The sequence below is a fragment of the Pelecanus crispus genome, chromosome W, assembly GCF_030463565.1.
Source record: "Pelecanus crispus isolate bPelCri1 chromosome W, bPelCri1.pri, whole genome shotgun sequence".
Classification (NCBI taxonomy): domain Eukaryota; kingdom Metazoa; phylum Chordata; class Aves; order Pelecaniformes; family Pelecanidae; genus Pelecanus; species Pelecanus crispus.
Window position 1 is genome coordinate 15,841,559 of NC_134675.1, and position 19,382 is coordinate 15,860,940.

Sequence of the window (19,382 nt, forward strand, 5' to 3'; positions counted from 1 at the left end):
ATAGAGAGAGTTAGCAATTATACTTCTTACTCTGAGAGGCTTGTTGTGGAGGAAATACAGAATGGCACCTTTGCTGCTTTCTTCTATGATGTTTCCTCCTTCATTACAACAACTTTCCTGTATCTTGAACACCCCTGGGCAGTTAAGATACTTCTATTGATAATTCTTGGGAATGTTGTTTCCGTTTTGATAAAGGTCAGTAAGCAGTTTAAAAATACCATCCAGAGATCTACCCCAAGGCTGGATAGTTATGAGTGGCAGGGTGTGTGGGATCGTATGCGCAAGTACCTAGGGCAGTGGGGACCTCCAGTGTTTTGGAACTTCACCCCTGAACAAGTGCAGAATCCTGAAGAATTAGTAAAGTATTTGGAAGAAGTATGTTGTCACCCTGGTAGCTCCAGAGAGACACAAATCATTGCAACATGCTGGGGACTGGCCCATGCCTATCGAGCCGTGGTCAACGCTAATCAGTACCCTCAAAAGAAAGAGAAGGTCTCTGGATCTGATAACAAAACAACAAGCACTGTGGCTACTCAAACCCCCACTACAGGCCCTGCGGCTACTCCAACCCCCACTACAGGCCTTGCAGCTACTCAAACCCCTGCCCCAGGCACTGTGGCTACTCCAGCCACAGCCATGAGCACTGCGGCTACTCAAACCCCAGTGACAGACACTGCGGCTAAACCAGAGAACCAACCTGCGCCGGTATCAGTTGCCCCTATACAGAAGAAAAAATACACGAGGAAATCAGTTCGTTTAGTAAGGGATGAAGATGAACCAGGGCCATCACGAGAACCAGAGGAGGAAGAACCCATAAATGAGATGGTGACCACCCGATCCCTATCCCTGAGTGAGCTGCGAGATATGCGAAAAGATTTCGGTCGTCATCCAGGCGAGCACATCATCACCTGGCTGCTCCGATGCTGGGATAACGGGGCCAGTAGCCTGGATTTAGAGGGTAGGGAAGCTAAGCAGCTGGGATCCCTTTCCAGGGAAGGGGGCATTGACAAAGCAATTGGAAAAGGGGCAAAACCGCTCAGCCTCTGGAGGCGACTTCTGTCAAGCGTGAAGGAAAGGTATCCCTTCAAGGAGGATGTTTTATACCGCCCAAGCAAATGGACCACCGTAGAGAAAGGTATCCAGTACCTGAGGGAATTAGGCGTGCTGGAGGTGATTTATAGTGACCTGAATGATGAGCGGTTAACCAAAGACCCAGATGAAGTCAGGTGCACACAATCCATGTGGCGGAAGGTGGTACGGAGCGCACCAGCATCGTATTCCAACTCGTTGGCAATACTAGCCTGGAAAGACGACAAGGCACCAACGGTGGATGAAGTGGCTAGACAACTCCGGGACTACGAAGAAAAGCTCTCTTCCTCCCTACAGGCCTGTGTCTCAGCTGTGGAAAAACTGTGCCAAGAGTTCCAACAACTCAGAGAAGATCTGTCCTACTCCCCACCTGCACGGACCAGTGTCTCAGCCATTAGGAGTCAACGTCCCTATGCTCAAGAGAGAGGATATAGAGGATACAAACCACGGGGCACCCTGTGGTTTTACCTGCGTGATTATGGAGAGGACATGAGAAAGTGGGATGGAAAACCCACCTCAACCTTAGAGGCACGGGTGCGTGAGTTGCAAGGAAAAACTATTAGAAAAGGCGGTTCTCCCAGGAAAATTGCAGCTCCAGTTTCCAGTGAGCAGTTCCCCAGACAGAGGAAGAGGGCTAATTTTACTTCCGACCTTGATCAGGGGACTTTTGATTCACGTTTACAGCAAGTGAACAGCGAATACTGTGACCAGTGTTAGAGGGGCCCTGCCTCCAGCCAGGTGGAGGAAAGGGACAACCGGGTTTACTGGACTGTGTGGATTCGATGGCCTGGAACGTCAGACCCACAGGAGTAGAAGGCTCTAGTGGACACTGGTGCACAGTGCACGCTAATGCCATCAAACTATAGAGGGGCAGAACCCATTTGTATTTCTGGAGTGACAGGGGGATCCCAACAGCTAACTGTACTGGAAGCTGAAGTGAGCCTAACTGGGAATGAGTGGCAAAAGCACCCCATTGTGACTGGCCCAGACGCTCCGTGCATCCTTGGCATAGACTACCTCAGGAGAGGGTATTTCAAGGACCCAAAAGGGTACCGGTGGGCTTTTGGTATAGCTGCTTTGGAGACAGAGGAAATTAAACAGTTGTCCACTTTGCCCGGTCTCTCAGAGGACCCTTCGATTGTAGGGTTGCTGAAGGTTGAGGAACAACAGGTGCCGATCGCTACCACAACTGTGCACAGGCGGCAATATCGCACCAACCGAGACTCCCTGATTCCCATCCATAACCTGATTCGTCGACTGGAGAGCCAGGGAGTGATCAGCAAGACTCGCTCACCCTTTAACAGTCCCATATGGCCAGTGCGAAAGTCTAATGGGGAGTGGAGACTAACAGTGGACTATCGTGGCCTGAACGAAGTTACACCGCCGCTGAGTGCTGCCGTGCCAGACATGCTAGAACTTCAATATGAACTGGAGTCAAAGGCAGCTAAGTGGTATGCCACAATTGATATTGCTAATGCATTTTTCTCCATCCCTTTGGCAGCAGAGTGCAGACCCCAGTTTGCTTTTACCTGGAGGGGTGTTCAGTACACCTGGAACCGACTGCCCCAGGGGTGGAAGCACAGCCCCACCATTTGCCATGGACTGATCCAGACAGCACTGGAACAGGGTGAAGCTCCAGAACATCTGCAGTACATTGATGACATCATTGTGTGGGGCAACACAGCAGAAGACGTTTTTGAGAAGGGAAAGAAAATAGTCCAAATCCTTCTGAAGGCTGGTTTTGCCATAAAACAGAGTAAGGTCAAGGGACCTGCACAGGAGATCCAGTTTTTAGGAATAAAATGGCAAGATGGACGTCGTCAGATCCCAATGGATGTGATCAACAAAATAACAGCTATGTCCCCACCAACTAGCAAAAAGGAAACACAAGCTTTCTTAGGCGTTGTGGGTTTTTGGAGAATGCATATTCCAAATTACAGCCAGATCGTAAGCCCTCTCTGTCAAGTGACCCGGAAGAAGAACGAATTCAAATGGGGCCCTGAGCAACAACAAGCCTTTGAACAAATTAAACGGGAGATAGTTCATGCAGTAGCCCTTGGGCCAGTCCGGGCAGGGCAGGATATTAAAAATGTGCTCTACACTGCAGCCGGGGAGAATGGCCCTACCTGGAGCCTCTGGCAGAAAGCACCAGGGGAGACTCGAGGTCGACCCCTAGGGTTTTGGAGTCGGGGATACAGAGGATCCGAAGCCCGCTATACTCCAACTGAGAAGGAGATACTGGCAGCATATGAAGGGGTTCGAGCTGCTTCAGAAGTGGTTGGTACTGAAGCACAGCTCCTGCTGGCACCCCGACTGCCGGTGTTGGGCTGGATGTTCAAAGGGAGGGTCCCCTCTACACATCATGCAACTGATGCTACATGGAGTAAGTGGGTTGCATTGATCACACAACGGGCTCGAATAGGAAACCCCAGTCGCCCAGGAATCTTGGAAGTGATCATGGACTGGCCAGAAGGCAAAAACTTCAGAATATCACCAGAGGAGGAGGTGACACGTGCTGAAGAGGCCCCACTGTATAATAAATTGCCAGAAAATGAAAAGCAATATGCCCTGTTCACTGATGGGTCCTGTCGTCTTGTGGGAAAGCATCGGAGGTGGAAAGCTGCTGTATGGAGTCCTATACGACAAGTCGCAGAAACTGCTGAAGGAGAAGGGGAGTCGAGTCAGTTTGCAGAGGTGAAAGCCATCCAGCTGGCTTTAGATATTGCTGAAAGAGAAAAGTGGCCAGTCCTTTATCTCTATACTGACTCATGGATGGTGGCAAATGCCCTGTGGGGGTGGCTGCAGCAATGGAAGCAGAGCAACTGGCAGCGCAGAGGCAAACCCATCTGGGCTGCCGCATTGTGGCAAGATATTGCTGCCCGGGTAGAGAACCTGGTTGTAAAAGTTCGTCACGTAGATGCTCATGTACCTAAGAGTCGGGCCACTGAAGAACATCAAAACAACCAGCAAGTAGATCAGGCTGCTAAGATTGAAGTGGCTCAGGTGGATTTGGACTGGCAACATAAGGGTGAATTATTTATAGCTCTGTGGGCCCACGACGCCTCAGGCCATCAAGGAAGGGATGCAACGTATAAATGGGCTCGTGATCGAGGGGTGGACTTAACTATGGACAGTATTGCACAGGTTATTCATGAGTGTGAAACATGCGCTGCAATCAAGCAAGCCAAGCAGTTCAAGCCCCTTGGGTATAGTGAACGATGGCTGAAATATAAATATGGGGAGGCCTGGCAGATTGATTACATCACGCTCCCACAGACCCGCCAAGGCAAGCGCTATGTGCTCACCATGGTGGAAGCAACCACTGGGTGGTTGGAAACATATCCTGTGCCCCATGCCACCGCCCGGAACACCATCCTGGGCCTTGAAAAGCAAGTCCTGTGGCGACATGGCACCCCAGAAAGAATTGAGTCAGACAACGGGACTCATTTCCGAAACAACCTCATAGACACCTGGGCCAAAGAGCACGGCATTGAGTGGGTGTATCACATCCCTTACCATGCACCAGCCTCCGGGAAAATTGAGCGATACAATGGTTTGTTAAAGACTACCCTGAGAGCAATGGGTGGTGGGACGTTTAAACATTGGGATACGCATTTAGCAAAAGCCACCTGGTTAGTCAACACCAGGGGATCTGCCAATCGAGCTGGCCCTGCCCAATCAAAACTTCTACGTACTGTAGAAGGAGATAAAGTTCCTGTAGTGCACATGAAAAATATGCTGGGGAAGACAGTCTGGGTTACTTCCCCCTCTGGCAAAGGCAAACCCATTCGTGGGATTGCTTTTGCTCAAGGACCTGGGTGCACTTGGTGGGTGATGCGAAAGGATGGGGAAGCCCAATGTGTACCTCAAGGGAATTTGATTTTGGGTGAAAATAGCCAATGAACTGAATTGTATAATATTAATTGCTTTGTAATACTGTATGTTATCTCTTAACTATATGTTATCTCTTAACTGCATGTTAATATAATAATATAGTAGGTTAATATTAAGTATATAATACTATATATTATGATTGCTATATGCCGCATCAATGGTATTGCAGTAAGAATTGCCCAGCTTAATGAAAATGAACTTTGATGAAACCGTGTTGGAATGAGAACTGACTTCAGCATGCAACAGTCCAACACTGCACACCACCTCTCCTGCTCTGAAAGACTGTGATAACAGATGGAACCCAAAGTCATGGGCTAAATGAACTCAATGGACATTTTAGAGGGATGGGCCATAGACGAAGGGAATGATATCTGTGTGTATATCAAGATAGGGAAAGCGGTGGTGATTAATTGGAACACATTGGAAAGGGGAGGGCCTGTGCATGACGTAGATGGTATAGAATAAGGGGTGGATACTGTCCTGGTTTCGGCTGGGATAGAGTTAATTTTCTTCCTAGCAGCAGGCATAGTGCTGTGTTTTGGATTTAGTAGGAGAAGAATGTTGATAACATGCTGATGTTTTTAGTTGTTGCTGAGTACTGCTTATGCTAGTCAAGGACTTTTTCAGCTTCCCATGCTCTGCCAGGCGCACAAGAAACTGGGAGGGGGCACAGCCAGAATAGTTGATCCAAACTGACCAAAGGGCTATTCCATACCATATGACGTCATGCTCAGTACATAAACTGGGAGGGGGTGGCCGGGGAGCAGCGATCGCTGCTCGGGAACTGTCTGGGTATCGGTCGGCGGGTGGTGAGCAATTGCATTGTGCATCACTTGCTTCGTGTATCATTATTATTATTATCATTATTATACTGTTACTATTAGCATTACTATTTTACTTTATTTCAATTATTAAACTGTTCTTATCTCAACCCAGGAGTGTTTCTCACTCTTACTCCTCCGATTCTCTCCCCCATCCCATCGGGGTAGGGGGAGTGAGCGAGCGGCTGCGTGGTACTGAGTTGCTGGCTGGGGCTAAACCACGACAGTACCCTTATCTAAAACATTTATCAGATCACTAGTCAAACGTTTCTTTGAGTTCTCTAAAAGAAGAAGCAACTTTCCATCGGGAAGTGTGATCTCAGGAGCATCATTTACTGGAGTGACAGTAATGCTAAACACATGCTGCTCATTTCCTTGCAAATATGGAGGCACAATCTTCTCACTGCTGGTAGAAATGGATGTCCTGGTTTTGGCTGGGATAGAGTTAATTTTGTTTTTTCCTCATTCTAGTAGCTGGTATAGTGCTGTGTTTTGGATTTAGGATGCAAATAACATTGATAACACACTGATGCTTTAGTTGTTGCTAAGCAGTGCTTACACTAGTCAAGGACTTTTCAGCTTCCCAGGCTCTGCCAGGTGCACAAGAAACTGGGAGGGAGCACAGCCAGGACAGTTGACCCAAACTGGCCAAAGAGATATTCCATACCATATGACGTCATGCTCAGTATATAAACTGGGGGGAGTTGGCCGGGGCAGGGGGGGTACTGCTGCTCAGGAACTGGCTGGGCAACAGTCGGCGGGTGGTAAACAATTGCATTGTGCATCACTTGTTTTGTCTACTCTTTTATCATTATTATTATTTTCCCTTCCTGTTCTGTCCTATTAAACTGTCTTTATCTCAACCCATGAACTTTACTTTTTTTTCTTTTTTTTTTTCCCCGATTTTCTCCCCCATCCCACTGGGGAGGGGGCGAGTGAGCAAACGGCTGTGTGGAGTTTAGCTGCCTGCCAGGTTAAACCACAAAAATGGAGAAATTAAAATAATCATAAGTGTCCTCAGAGCCATCATGAATGTAAAGAATCTTCCCTTGCCACAGGTCCTGCACAGTAATTGTGGTGGGCTGACCTTGGCTGCATGCCAGGTGCCTACCAAGCTGCTCTATCATTCCCCCTCCTCAACTGGACAGGGGGAGAAAATATAATGAAAGGCTTGTAGGTCAAGATAAGGACAGGGAGATCACTCAGCAATTACCATCACGGGCAAAACAGACTCGACTTGGGGAAATTAATTTACTACCAGTCAAAGGTCAGAGTAGGGTAATGAGAAATAAAACCAAATCTTAAAACAACTTCCCCCCACCCCTCCCTTCTTCCTGGGCTCAACTTCACTCCCGAATTCTTTACCTCCTTCCCCCGAGTGGTGCAGGGGGACGGGGAATGGGGGTTGCAGTCAGTTCATCACACGTTGTCTCTGCCGCTTCTTCCTCCTCACACTCTTCCCCTGCTCCAGCATGGGGTCCCTCCCACAGGAGACACTCCTCCACAAACTTCTCCAACGTGGGTCCTTCCCACAGGCTACAGTTCTTCACGAACTGCTCCAGCATGGGTCCTTTCCAGGGGGTGCAGTCCTTCAGGAACAGACTGCTCCAGCGTGGGTCCCCCATGGGTCACAGGTCCTGCCAGCAAACCTGCTCCAGCATGGGCTCCTCTCTCTCCATGGGGCCACAGGTCCCGCCAGGAGCCTGCTCCAGTGTGGGCTCTCCACGGGGTCACAGCTTCCTTTTGGTGCATCCACCTGCTCTGGTGTGGGGTCCTCCATGGGCTGCAGAGTGGATATCTGCGCCACTGTGGACCTCCATGAGCCTGCCTCACCATGGTCTTCACCACTGGCTGCAGGGGAATCTCTGCTCTGGTGCCTGGAGCACCTCCTCCCCCTCCTTCTTCACTGACCTTGGTGTCTGCAGAGTTGTTTCTCTTGAATATTCTCACTCCTCTCTTCCAGCTGTAATTGCACAGGTTTTTTCCCCCTTCTTAAATATGTTATTACAGAGGCGCTACCACCATCGATGATGGGCTTGGCCTTGGCCAGCAGCGGTTCTGTCTTGGAGCTGGCTGGCACTGGCTCTATCGGACATGGGGGAAGCTTCTAGCAGCTTCTCACAGAAGCCACCCCTGTAGCCCCCCCGCTACCAAAACCTTGCCACGCAAACCCAATACAAACATCTAGTTTCAAGTCCCCATGAGCAGGTGGTTCCTTTATTTCAAAAAGAATTTGTGACTGATGAATCCCTAATTTCTGAAAGTCTAAGTTGACTTTGTTTAGATTCAAGTGAAACTTGTCCACCCTCTAGCACAATCAAGTTACTTAAAACTAAAAGGTGGCTTTTATCTTCCTTACCCAGAGAGGCAGAGCTTTCATGGGAAATGGCAAACGTTGGGGCTGCTTTCTCAGTGGAATTCTTTACAGCCATCCCTAAAGAAAGATTTGTATTAAAAGCACTTTCCGTTTCATATCCAGCTGAAATATCCTTTGTTACCAGAACATTCTTCAGTGATTTATTTTCTGAATTGGCTTTCAGGTTTCTCAAGCAACCTTTGAAGGACCTTCCTCTGGCATACTTCCCAGACACTGAGGTTAGCACTTAATCACTTCTGATCACGTGCTGTCATCTACACCACCTACAAAGAGACCCCTTCAGAAGTGGCAGTTTGCTGTGGAGAGGCAATGACTTTTTCACAGTTTCTTCATCCAATGTCAGCTGCAAATATTCTGCAGTAAATTTCAGTTCTATGTAGTGCCAATCAATGACTATCATTGACTGATCTACGAGATGAAAGCTGGGTTCTACTTTCATATTTTCCAACATAGGCTTTAAATAATCCATCTTCCATTTCCATTGCAATGAAATCTACTGCTTGCCCAGGGTGGTAAAGCAGCAAGCCATGTACAGCTGAGGTTTGCAACGTATACTCCAAGACTCCCTTGCCATCAACATCCCACAATGGGAAAGAAACATAGGATCTAGAACTGAAGAAACTGATGGGTTCATCTTCACCTGCAAAGAATTCATCACTGCATTCCACCGAAACTTCATGGACATTTTTAAAGCTAGGAGAAGGTCTCAGAGGCATCAGAACATCTAGCTGAATGAACGACACCTCATCAATACATCCTCAGAAATTGGGCAGTGCTCCAACATAGTAGGGAACATCAAGTTTACTAGTACCACATACGTACAATCCATAATCAATGTTTAATTCATAGAGAATTCCAGGCATTTTTGCACTAGTTCTATCATGTTTATCAATTACCAATGTGACATTATCGTGTTCATGATGTAGTTCAACCAGGTGCCAAGCTAAACCATTCAGCTGAGATCTTTGCTGAGAATGCAGTACTCATTGCCCCACACCAAAGTGAATTCTCAACTGCAAGAGACAGAATTTTAACTATCAAAATCCAAAGTGGTATTTTTCACAATCATATATTAATATATAGTTAATAGATTAATTTTCATAAATTTTCATATTAAGCATATAATTTACAAAATATAATTAAAAATAAAATCCCATTAAAATTTTGTGTAGGTTTACTTGCCATCACAAATTTGACTTTAACTGCAGAGGAGGGAATGGACTACTCTGCAGTTCTGCTAGGACCAACAACTCCTGAGAACCCAAGTGACAATGATGTTTCAGGAACTTGCAGAAAAACTATTATTCAGATCCAAACATTTTCTGTGATGCTAACATCATCAAATCTGAAATTTTGCCTTTACTGAACCTCATGCTTTGAACAGAGTGATCTTGATTTGAAGATCTAGAGATCTCAAAGTCTTCTAGAGGCCAATTTTAATAACTATCATTGTAAGAAATAAATATCACATTTTGAAATTATCAATTATATTATGTCAATTTTCTATTTTTTTAAACATAAACTTTGAGAATTTTTATAGACAATAGCTTAAAGAAAAACACTAAACAAAATGGGCTACACATCTTTTTAGCTATAGTTATAAACCATACCTGTAAATTTCCTGAGCATAGCTCCATTAAACAATAATCCTTCTTCCCAGCTGCAAGAAAAAGCAGTCCATGTGGCTTGATTGTTCGAAACCACAACTGTAAGGATGTCTGAGAGGATGCTGCCATGTTCAACTCCACAAAGTTATCACCATAAAATAATACTAAAAGAAAGGAAGGAAAACAAACAGGAGATTTAGTCACACACACAAATATCTTTTTCTTATTGTCTTATCTACAGCTAAATATATATTAAAAAACCTTATATTAACTCCCTATATACTTATTTATATATGTATAAAAATAAATCTCAGATAGCAACTGGATAAGAACCCAATGGCCATACCAGTTTGGACAAGGAGTGAATATAGCCCAGTATTCTACCTCCAACAGTGACAACAGGGAATCATAAGAACAGTGCAATCATTTTTAATAGTTTCCTTCAAATACTCTCCCAGTTTCCAATTATTTTTTTGTTTCAGGTGTTTGCCTGAGCTTGTCACAGTCTGTCTATTTTGTAACTGCAAAAGGATTTCTCTCTGAAGTACTCCTCTAGTTTCTCTTTGGGCACATGTAAACATCTTCATCTACAACATGCTCTTACGTCTCCATCAGAGACATCTTCTGTCATCTCTGATGAAAAGACCCACCGGTCTCCTGCTACCTGTGTGATTCTTTCATATGTTCTCATCCATCTCTTTTCCATGCTGAAGTGTCCCAGCCTGCTCTCGTTTCCTGTATGCAGCCTCCAACCACCCCTGCTGCCCTGTTGCCCAGTCACTCAGTTCTGTACAGGCCTCCTGCAATCCTTCACTCTCTTCTCCCCTCTTTACTGCCTTGAAGAACAGTAACACCAGTAAACGTCCTCATTTGACTACTCGCTGCTTTTACCATCCCATAGTTATTACTATACTGAACAGCACAGATCCCAAGACCAATTCCTGAAAAACTCTGCTGGTAACTTCCCTCCTACACAAAAACAAACAAACAAACAAACAAAAACCAATCATTTACCTCTCCTCCTACCTTTTAATCCATTACTTAATATACAAAGCCCTGCATTCCTATCCAATGGCTGCTCAAAAGCCTTTGATGATGAACTTTACCAAAAGCCTTTTGGGAATCTAAATCTTAGCCACCTTTCCTGCCCCCCATCAAGAAAACTCCAAGAGGTTTGTGATGCAGAACTTATCTTTAAAGAAACCCTACTGACTCTTCCCAAGTTGATCCTACTTACCTCAACGTCTTTTATCCTTTGTTACAATATCTATAAATTTGAATGGTATGGATATGAGGCTTACAGTCCTCTGGTCATTCTTGTTTTAAACACTGGCATAACATTTGTCACCCTCCAAGCTTCAAGTATCCAAGAAGTTTAAAGCATGAGATCAGACATTACCCTTAGCAAGTAAGCTATTTCACCCTTGAGTTTTTTTAGGACAACCCCTCTCGTTCCCCCCTGTCAAAAAAAAGAATTTCAGTTTGGGAATCTTCCCAATTAGCAGCAAACACCATTTCGTTTAGCTTCTCTGCAGTAGCCATACCCTTTCTGAGTGCTTCTTTTATACTGATAACCTTATCAACTGGCTGCACAGACCCTCTGGCAGGGTTTTTGTTCTTGAAGTATTTAATAAGGATTTAGTAATAGCTTTGATTCCTTCAGCTAGCTGATCCTTGACCTTTTTTTTTTCAGGCCTGTCTATTTTCACATTACATCTGCCAGGGTTTATGATGCTTTCAGCTTTGTTTGGACACAACCCTTTAAGGATGCCACCAGTTAATTATTTATTCTGCACCTTTTAGCTTCATTCCGAGAGAACTTTCTCATTTTAATACAGTTCTTTTTAAAATTAAGCATAACTGCAGAGGACTTTTGAGGTTTAATTGTTCCTGTCTCTACATTAGCCATCTCTATAACGCATTCTGGTGACTCTTGCAAAGTGTGGCTTCAACTCAGACTCTGAACTGGATTCTGCACATTACAGAGTACCAAATCAAAGGTCTCGTTAACCATCTGTTTCATGAAACAATCACTAATAGTATCTAAAAATTTTCTGTAGTATACATAAAAATTCTAGGTGGCTTTCCCAAGAATGAGATTTCAGCAAACCCCATAACCAAAAGCCAAAATAGTGTGTTATAACTACCCAGAGAAACACAGGAAAGATTTTTAGATTACTGAGGTACACATATTTCTTGCAAAGGAAGAGTCACCACTGTGCATAGAAAAACTGGTTCCAAGCTGAACAAAAAGGAATTCTTCCCCACCAGTTTACTTCTAGCATAAAAGAAGCTTTCACCAAATAGCTCTAACACACCTTACAGGTCTTCCATAAAATCTATACAGCAAAAGAACAAATGCTGTTTCTTGTATATAGAAATGTTATTTCTGTGGGGTTTAAAGCAAGTAATGAAATAACAGAACTAGAGACAAACCCCCAATATAAGTGAGGACTAAATTTTACTGATAAGCCAGGAAATAGGTTAAATGTTTATTATTTTTATATTATGGTAAATTCATATTATGGCAGTGGCTAGGAATGTCACTGTTCTACCTACCATACAGATGGACTGTAGGAGATTGTCCCTACCCTACAGTGCTTTGGACCTAATAACACAGGTAAGGGAGTGCCGTGGTTTAACCCCAGTTGGCAACCAAGCACCACACAGCTGCTTGCTCACCCTCCCCCCACAGTGGGATGGGGGAGAGAATCAGAAGGGTAAAAGTAAGAAAACTCATGGGTTGAGATAAGAACAGTTTAATAGGACAGCAAAGGAAGAGAAAATAATGATAATAATAGCAATAATAATAATAATGATAAAGATATTTACAAAGATGATAAAGATATATAGAAAGATGATAATGATAAAGAATATACAAAGCAAGTGATGCACAATGCAATTGCTCACCACCCGATGCCCAGCCAGTTCCTGAGCAGCTCAGTATATAAACTGTGGGGGGTTGGCCGGGGAGCAGCGATCGCTGCTCGGGAACTGTCTGGGTATCGGTCGGCGGGTGTTGAGCAATTGCATTGTGCATCACTTGCTTTGTATATTATTATTGTTATTATCATTATTATCATTAATATATTGTTATTATTATCATTACTATTTTACTTTATTTCAATTATTAAACTGTCCTTATCTCAACCCAGGAGTGTTTCTCGCTCTTACTCCTCCAATTCTCTCCCCCATCCCATTGGGGTAGGGGGAGTGAGCGAGCGGCTGCGTGGTGCTTAGTTGCTGGCTGGGGCTAAACCACGACAGTCCTTTTTGGCGCCCAACGTGGGGCACGAAGGGTTTGAGATAATAACAGATTAACCAGAGTGTATTAAGGAGTCTGTTAACAGTTGCCGGTCACGATATTAGTTCATCTGATCTGCGCCATGTTCTTTTTTTTTGCAGTACACGTTAAAGCTTGTTGTCAGTTTGTGCAGTGTGCTATGCTCTGCAGTGATTCATGATCTTTTGCTTGGGAGGCTCCTTATCAAAACCCTGACCGTGAGCATTCTTTGGTATTTGGGTTTCATACAGAAGTCACTACTGTACTTCGGGTTCTACCTCATGGAGAGAGTTAGCAATTATACTTCTTACTCTGAGAGGCTTGTTGTGGAGGAAATACAGAATGGCACCTTTGCTACCTTCTTCTATGATGCTTCCTCCTTCATTACAACGACTTTTCAGCATCTTGAACACCCCTGGGCAGTTAAGATACTTCTATTGATACTTCTTGGGAATATTGTTTCGGTTTTGATAAAGGTCAGTAAGCAGTTTAAAAATACCATCCAGAGATCTACCCCAAGGCTGGAGAGTTATGAGTGGCAGGGTGTGTGGGATAGTATGAGCAAGTACCTAGGGCAGTGGGCACCTCCAGTGTTTTGGAACTTCACCCCTGAACAAGTGCAGAATCCTGAAGAATTAGTAAAGTATTTGGAAGAAGTATGTTGTCACCCTGGCAACTCCAGAGAGACACAAATCATTGCAACATGCTGGGGACTGGCCCATGCCTATCGAGCCGTGGTCAACACTAATCAGTACCCTCAGAAGAAAGAGAAGGTCTCTGGAGCTGATGACAAAACAACAAGCACTGTGGCTACTCAACCCCCACTACAGGCACTGCAGCTACTCAAACCCCTGCCCCAGGCACTGCAGCTACTCCAACCCCAGTGAAAGGCACTGCGGCTAAACCAGAGAACAAACCCATGCCAGTATCAGTTGCTCCTATACAGAAGAAAAAATACACAAGAAAGTCAACTCGTTTAGTAAGGGATGAAGATGAACCAGGGCCATCACGAGAACCAGAGGAGGAAGAACCCATAAATGAGATGGTAACCTGATCCCTATCCCTGAGTGAGCTGCGAGATATGCAAAAAGATTTCAGTCGTCATCCAGGCGAGCACATCATGACCTGGCTGCTCCGATGCTGGGATAATGGGGCCAGTAGCCTGGATTTAGAGGGTAAGGAAGCCAAGCAGCTGGGATCCCTTTCCAGGGAAGGGGGCATTGACAAAGCAATTGGAAAAGGGGTACAAACCCTCAGCCTCTGGAGGCAACTTCTGTCAAGCGTGAAGGAAAGGTATCCCTTCAAGGAGGATGTTTTATACCGCCCAGGCAAATGGACCACCATAGAGAAGGGTGTCCAGTACTTGAGGGAATTAGGCGTGCTGGAGGTGATTTATAGTGACCTGAACGATGAGCAGTTACCTAAAGATCCAGATGAAGTCAGGTGCACACAATCCATGTGGCGGAAGGTGGTACGGAGCGCACCAGCATCGTATGCCAACTCGTTGGCAATACTGGCCTGGAAAGATGACGAGGCACCAACGGTGGATGACATGGCTGGCCGACTCTGGGAATACGAACGAATTATCTCTTCCTCTCTACGGGCCTGTGTCTCGGCTGTGGAAAAACTGTCTGAAAAAATATGCCAAGAGTTCCAAAAACTCAGAGAGGATCTGTCCTACTCCCCACCTGCACGGACCAGTGTCTCAGCCATTAGGAGTCAACGTCCCTATGCTCAAGAGAGAGGATGGAGAGGATACACACCACGGGGCACCCTGTGGTTTTACCTGCGTGATCATGGAGAGGACATGAGAAAGTGGGATGGAAAACCCACCTCGACCCTAGAGGCACGGGTACGTGAGTTGCAAGGAAAAACTATTACAAAAGGCGGTTCTCCCAGGAAAATTGCAGCTCCAGTTTCCAGTGAGCAGTTCTCCAGACAGAGTAAGAGGGCTAATTTTACTTCCGATGTTGATCAAGGGACTTTTGATTCACATTTACAAGGAGTGAACAATGAATACTGTGACCAGTGTTAGAGGGGCCCTGCCTCCAGCCGGGTGGAGGAAAGGGACAACCGGGTTTACTGGACTGTGTGGATTCGATGGCCTGGCACATCAGACCCACAGGAGTATAAGGCCCTAGTGGACACTGGTGCACAGTGTACCCTAATGCCATCAAACTATAGAGGGGCGGAACCCATTTGTATTTCTGGAGTGACAGGGGGATCCCAACAGCTAACTGTATTGGAGGCTGAAGTGAGCCTAACTGGGAATGAGTGGACAAAGCACCCCATTGTGACTGGCCCAGAGGCTCCGTGCATCCTTGGCATAGACTACCTCAGGAGAGGGTATTTTAAGGACCCAAAAGGGTACTGGTGGGCTTTTGGTATAGCTGCCTTGGAGATGGAGGAAATTAAACAGTTGTCCACCTTGCCCGGTCTCTCAGAGGACCCTTCTATTGTGGGGTTGCTGAAGGTCGAAGAACAACAGGTGCTGATCGCTACCACAACAGTGCACAGGCAGCAATATCGCACCAACCGAGACTCCCTGATTCCCATCCATAACCTGATTCGTCGACTAGAGAGCTAGGGAGTGATCAGCAAGACTCGCTTACCCTTTAACAGTCCCATATGGCCAGTGCAAAAGTCTAATGGGGAGTGGAGACTAACAGTGGACTATCGTGGCCTGAACGAAGTTACACCACCACTGAGTGCTGCTGTGCCAGACATGCTAGAACTTCAATACGAACTGGAGTCAAAGGCAGCCAAGTGGTATGCCACAATTGACATTGCTAATGCAGGCGGGAACTGTCTGGGTATTGGTCGGCAGGTGGTGAGCAATTGCATTGTGCATCACTTGCTTTGTATATTATTATTGTTATTATCATTATTACATTGTTATTATTATCATTATCATTTTACTTTATTTCAATTATTAAACTGTTCTTATCTCAACCCAGGAGTGTTTCTCACTCTTACTCATCCAATTCTCTCCCCCATCCCACTGGGGTAGGGGGAGTGAGCAAGTGGCTGCATGGTGCTTAGTTGCTGGCTGGGGCTAAACCATGACAATCACCTAGTGATGGTATTAGACTGGCATTTTATCCTCTTGTTCAGCTTTCATTTTCTAGTGTCAAAAATATCACCAAATTCAACAAACAGCTATACCTTGAATATTTTTTCTCTTGGTTTCTCTGCTCAAAGCGCAAAGCAATAAAAGCCTTGTCTCTTCTCCGTTGCCAAAACTAACAACCCAGAAATGCATCTACAAGAAACCAAACTCAGACTCACTCCACAGTTATCACGAGCTATGCACATACATCCAACAACAAAATCAAGACTAAAGAGCTAACTGAAAGAATGGATTTTTTCTTTTTCCCCATTTTTTCTGTCAGTATTTCTCATTTCAGATTAGATTACATGTCTTCTCAGCAATGCATAGAGATCATAAAGAAGAACTGTGATCTTGGAATCACAATTCCATACTCACCTCTTAATTGGAAGTAATTTAATGCAGACTTCATGTCTGCTCAACTCCTTTTGGTCTCCACTGTGGGCAGGAAACAGACAATGCTCCATGTATCTCAACCCTTCCCTTCCTTGGATCCCTTTTACACCTTCTTCCCAACTAAAGTCATATGGACAGGCTTTCCCTACTGTGCCTGAATCTGTAACCCAGAAAGACTTTTATATTCATGTAATCCATAAAGGTTTTTACATTCATGCCAGATGAAAAAAATGAGGGGCATTTTTTCTAGATCCCTTCCCTGCCCCTAATATCCACCTCGTATATGAAAAACTTGAAATATATAATTTGATCTTCAAGCAGAAAAGAAAATTATGTAGTTCCCATGTAAGAGAGTATTTGAACAATGTTTTTGTCTTCAAAATGTTCAGGAGGTATCAGTGCCAGGGCTCTTTAAAGACAATATTTTGGCCAGAAGCCTATAGTGCAAATAAAAACAATGTAGGTAACACTTAAAGTACATTCAGATATCCTGAATCCTTCTGATGTGAACAAAACCCTTTTAATACCCAATACATTGATCATCTGTTTTCAACACTACAAAATGTCATAATTAGGCCACAGTTACTGCTGCTCAGACAAATTGTTCCCATGTAGCCTGCTAACTTTGTGTGAAAACAACTATATATGACTTGTTTTACAGGGGGGAAGTCATGCAATCTATCATACTACCTAGTCATTAAAGATAAAATCCTAAAAGCAAAGGATTAAGTCTAACATAGCCCATGTATTTTCAGTCAGGATCCTCTCCAAACTCCAAAACTGACGCACCAGGAGGTATTGTTGGCTTGTTTGCTGTCTGCTGCAAAGACAAGAGTCACTTCTGTGGCACAGTAGCTCCTCAGCTGAGACCACAGTCCTTGCAGTGGCCTCACTAATAATCTGTATCAGTGAGCTCTACAGGCTGTCTGTATAAAAAGGAATTAAAAAGAAGGGCAAAAACCCCATTGCTTCGCACTGTTTTTGAACCTGCTGTCTTACAGTCTACTGCTGTCATGTGCTACACTGGTATCTAGGAGCCCCAAACACAGAGAAGGTCCTTATCTGCTAGATGTTTTGTGCACATCCCTCCCAAGATACTCCAACTGTAAAATGCCCCTTCAAGAAAATAAAGTTACATATCTTTCTAAGTGAAAAATGCAAAGTCAAAAATGGAGGTTAGTTCACCTGTCCTAACAGCCACACTCAGACAAAGTGCAACAAACACACACAACATCAGTTGCAACTGGTGAGGTACTGGCTTCAGTGCCTCTAATATATCTATGACGCCTGTTTTAGTTGTTTGGATGAATAAGCTTCCCACTGTCCAGCTGAGATTTGCAGCTGAAGATTTATCCCCTGCAGCTCATTCACAAAAATGTAACAGGAACGGAAATCAACCAGCACAGGTGGCTCAGATAAATATTATTCTTCTAGGATGGCAGTGTTTTTCTGTCTGTTGACAAATTCAGGTATGTTTTTGACTCTCTACTATTTGGGATGTTCAAGTAGAAGCTCTGGCTAAGAGTGCAGCCTGTTTCTCCCTGTTATTAGTGAAAAAGGCATGACCTCTCTTTTTGTAGAACAGACCTTTTCACACTAATATTAGACTACTAAGCACATTCTGTGAGAGCTCACTTCAGGGCTGTAGAGAAACCAAAGTTGTATAACTTAGTCCCCCCTCTCCGCCTTTGTCCCTCCATTCTCAAAACAGAGCAGTTGTGTTTTTCATACTGACACATGTCTTTTGTACTACAAAGGCTTTTAGGGTGCTCCAGTGAGAGGCGGAGGGGTTGTGGAATCTCGAGACGAAGGCAGGTTTCCACATAGTAAAAACACTTTCAGGCTATATGAAAGTACAGCTTGAAGCCTCATGAAGTGCCCTCATGCACTAGATGCTAGGCAAACAATGAGAGATATAGCTTCTGCTTTAACTAAGATGTAATGTGAAGGTCCCAACTGATGAAGATGCAGGTCCCAACTTTGTTCCCCTAAACCACAGGAAAAACGGCATGCAACCTCCAACATAAATATAATAGGAAGATTCTCCCTTGGGATAGGATTTGAGTGATGGAAACAAGTGTTCAGAGCCTATTAATACCAAATATAAATAAGCTGTTGTGATATTGGTAACTTTTAAAAGCCTTGTTTACTCTGATTGTACCGCACAAGTGGAGACAGATAAAAAAGAGAAAGAACATTAGTGAGAGAGTACCAAATTCCAGGTACCCAATGTAACAAGCTTTTAACAGCCCTCTGCCAGAAAAAAAGGCAGAATGGGGGATTAAAGAATACATTTGCAATTATTGCATGGGCTCACATTCTGCACTACAAACATGCTTAAAGCTGTCCCACTGAACCAAACCATTTCTCTAGCTGTTTCCAGGTAACTGAGCTTTGCACCCAGGTCCAAGACTTCAACTATTGCACCACCAAAAGGGCTGTCAGTCCTCTCTAAAGTGAATTCCATTATGTGCTCCACAAATACTGACTCTACTCCTACAAAAGTTTGTAGCTTTAGCATGTTCTGTTTGTGCTGAGGTACTTAGCTGGAACCATTTATCAGAACAACTAAGCCAAGGTGATTCCTTCACATGCTGCAAGTATCTGTTTCAAAATTTTGTGATTTATATGTTTATTTCCCTATCTAGTTGTATTTCCTTCCTTCATCTTGAGTCTGCCAGTAATATTTTTGAAACCATTGTGACTATAGGAGAATCCCAACTTCAGAGTATATTGGGCTCTAACACTAGCATACAATTACTTTAAAAGTGACTAATTTATACTAAAGCCTCTGAAATAAACTTCT

At 44.5% G+C, this 19,382-nt stretch overlaps 1 pseudogene; it reads right to left on the reverse strand.

Annotated features, from left to right (window-relative positions):
* Positions 1–9,917, reverse strand: part of LOC104031735 (chondroitin sulfate proteoglycan 4-like) — a 105,445-nt pseudogene extending 95,528 nt beyond the window's left edge.
* Positions 9,918–19,382: the final 9,465 nt, after the last annotated feature.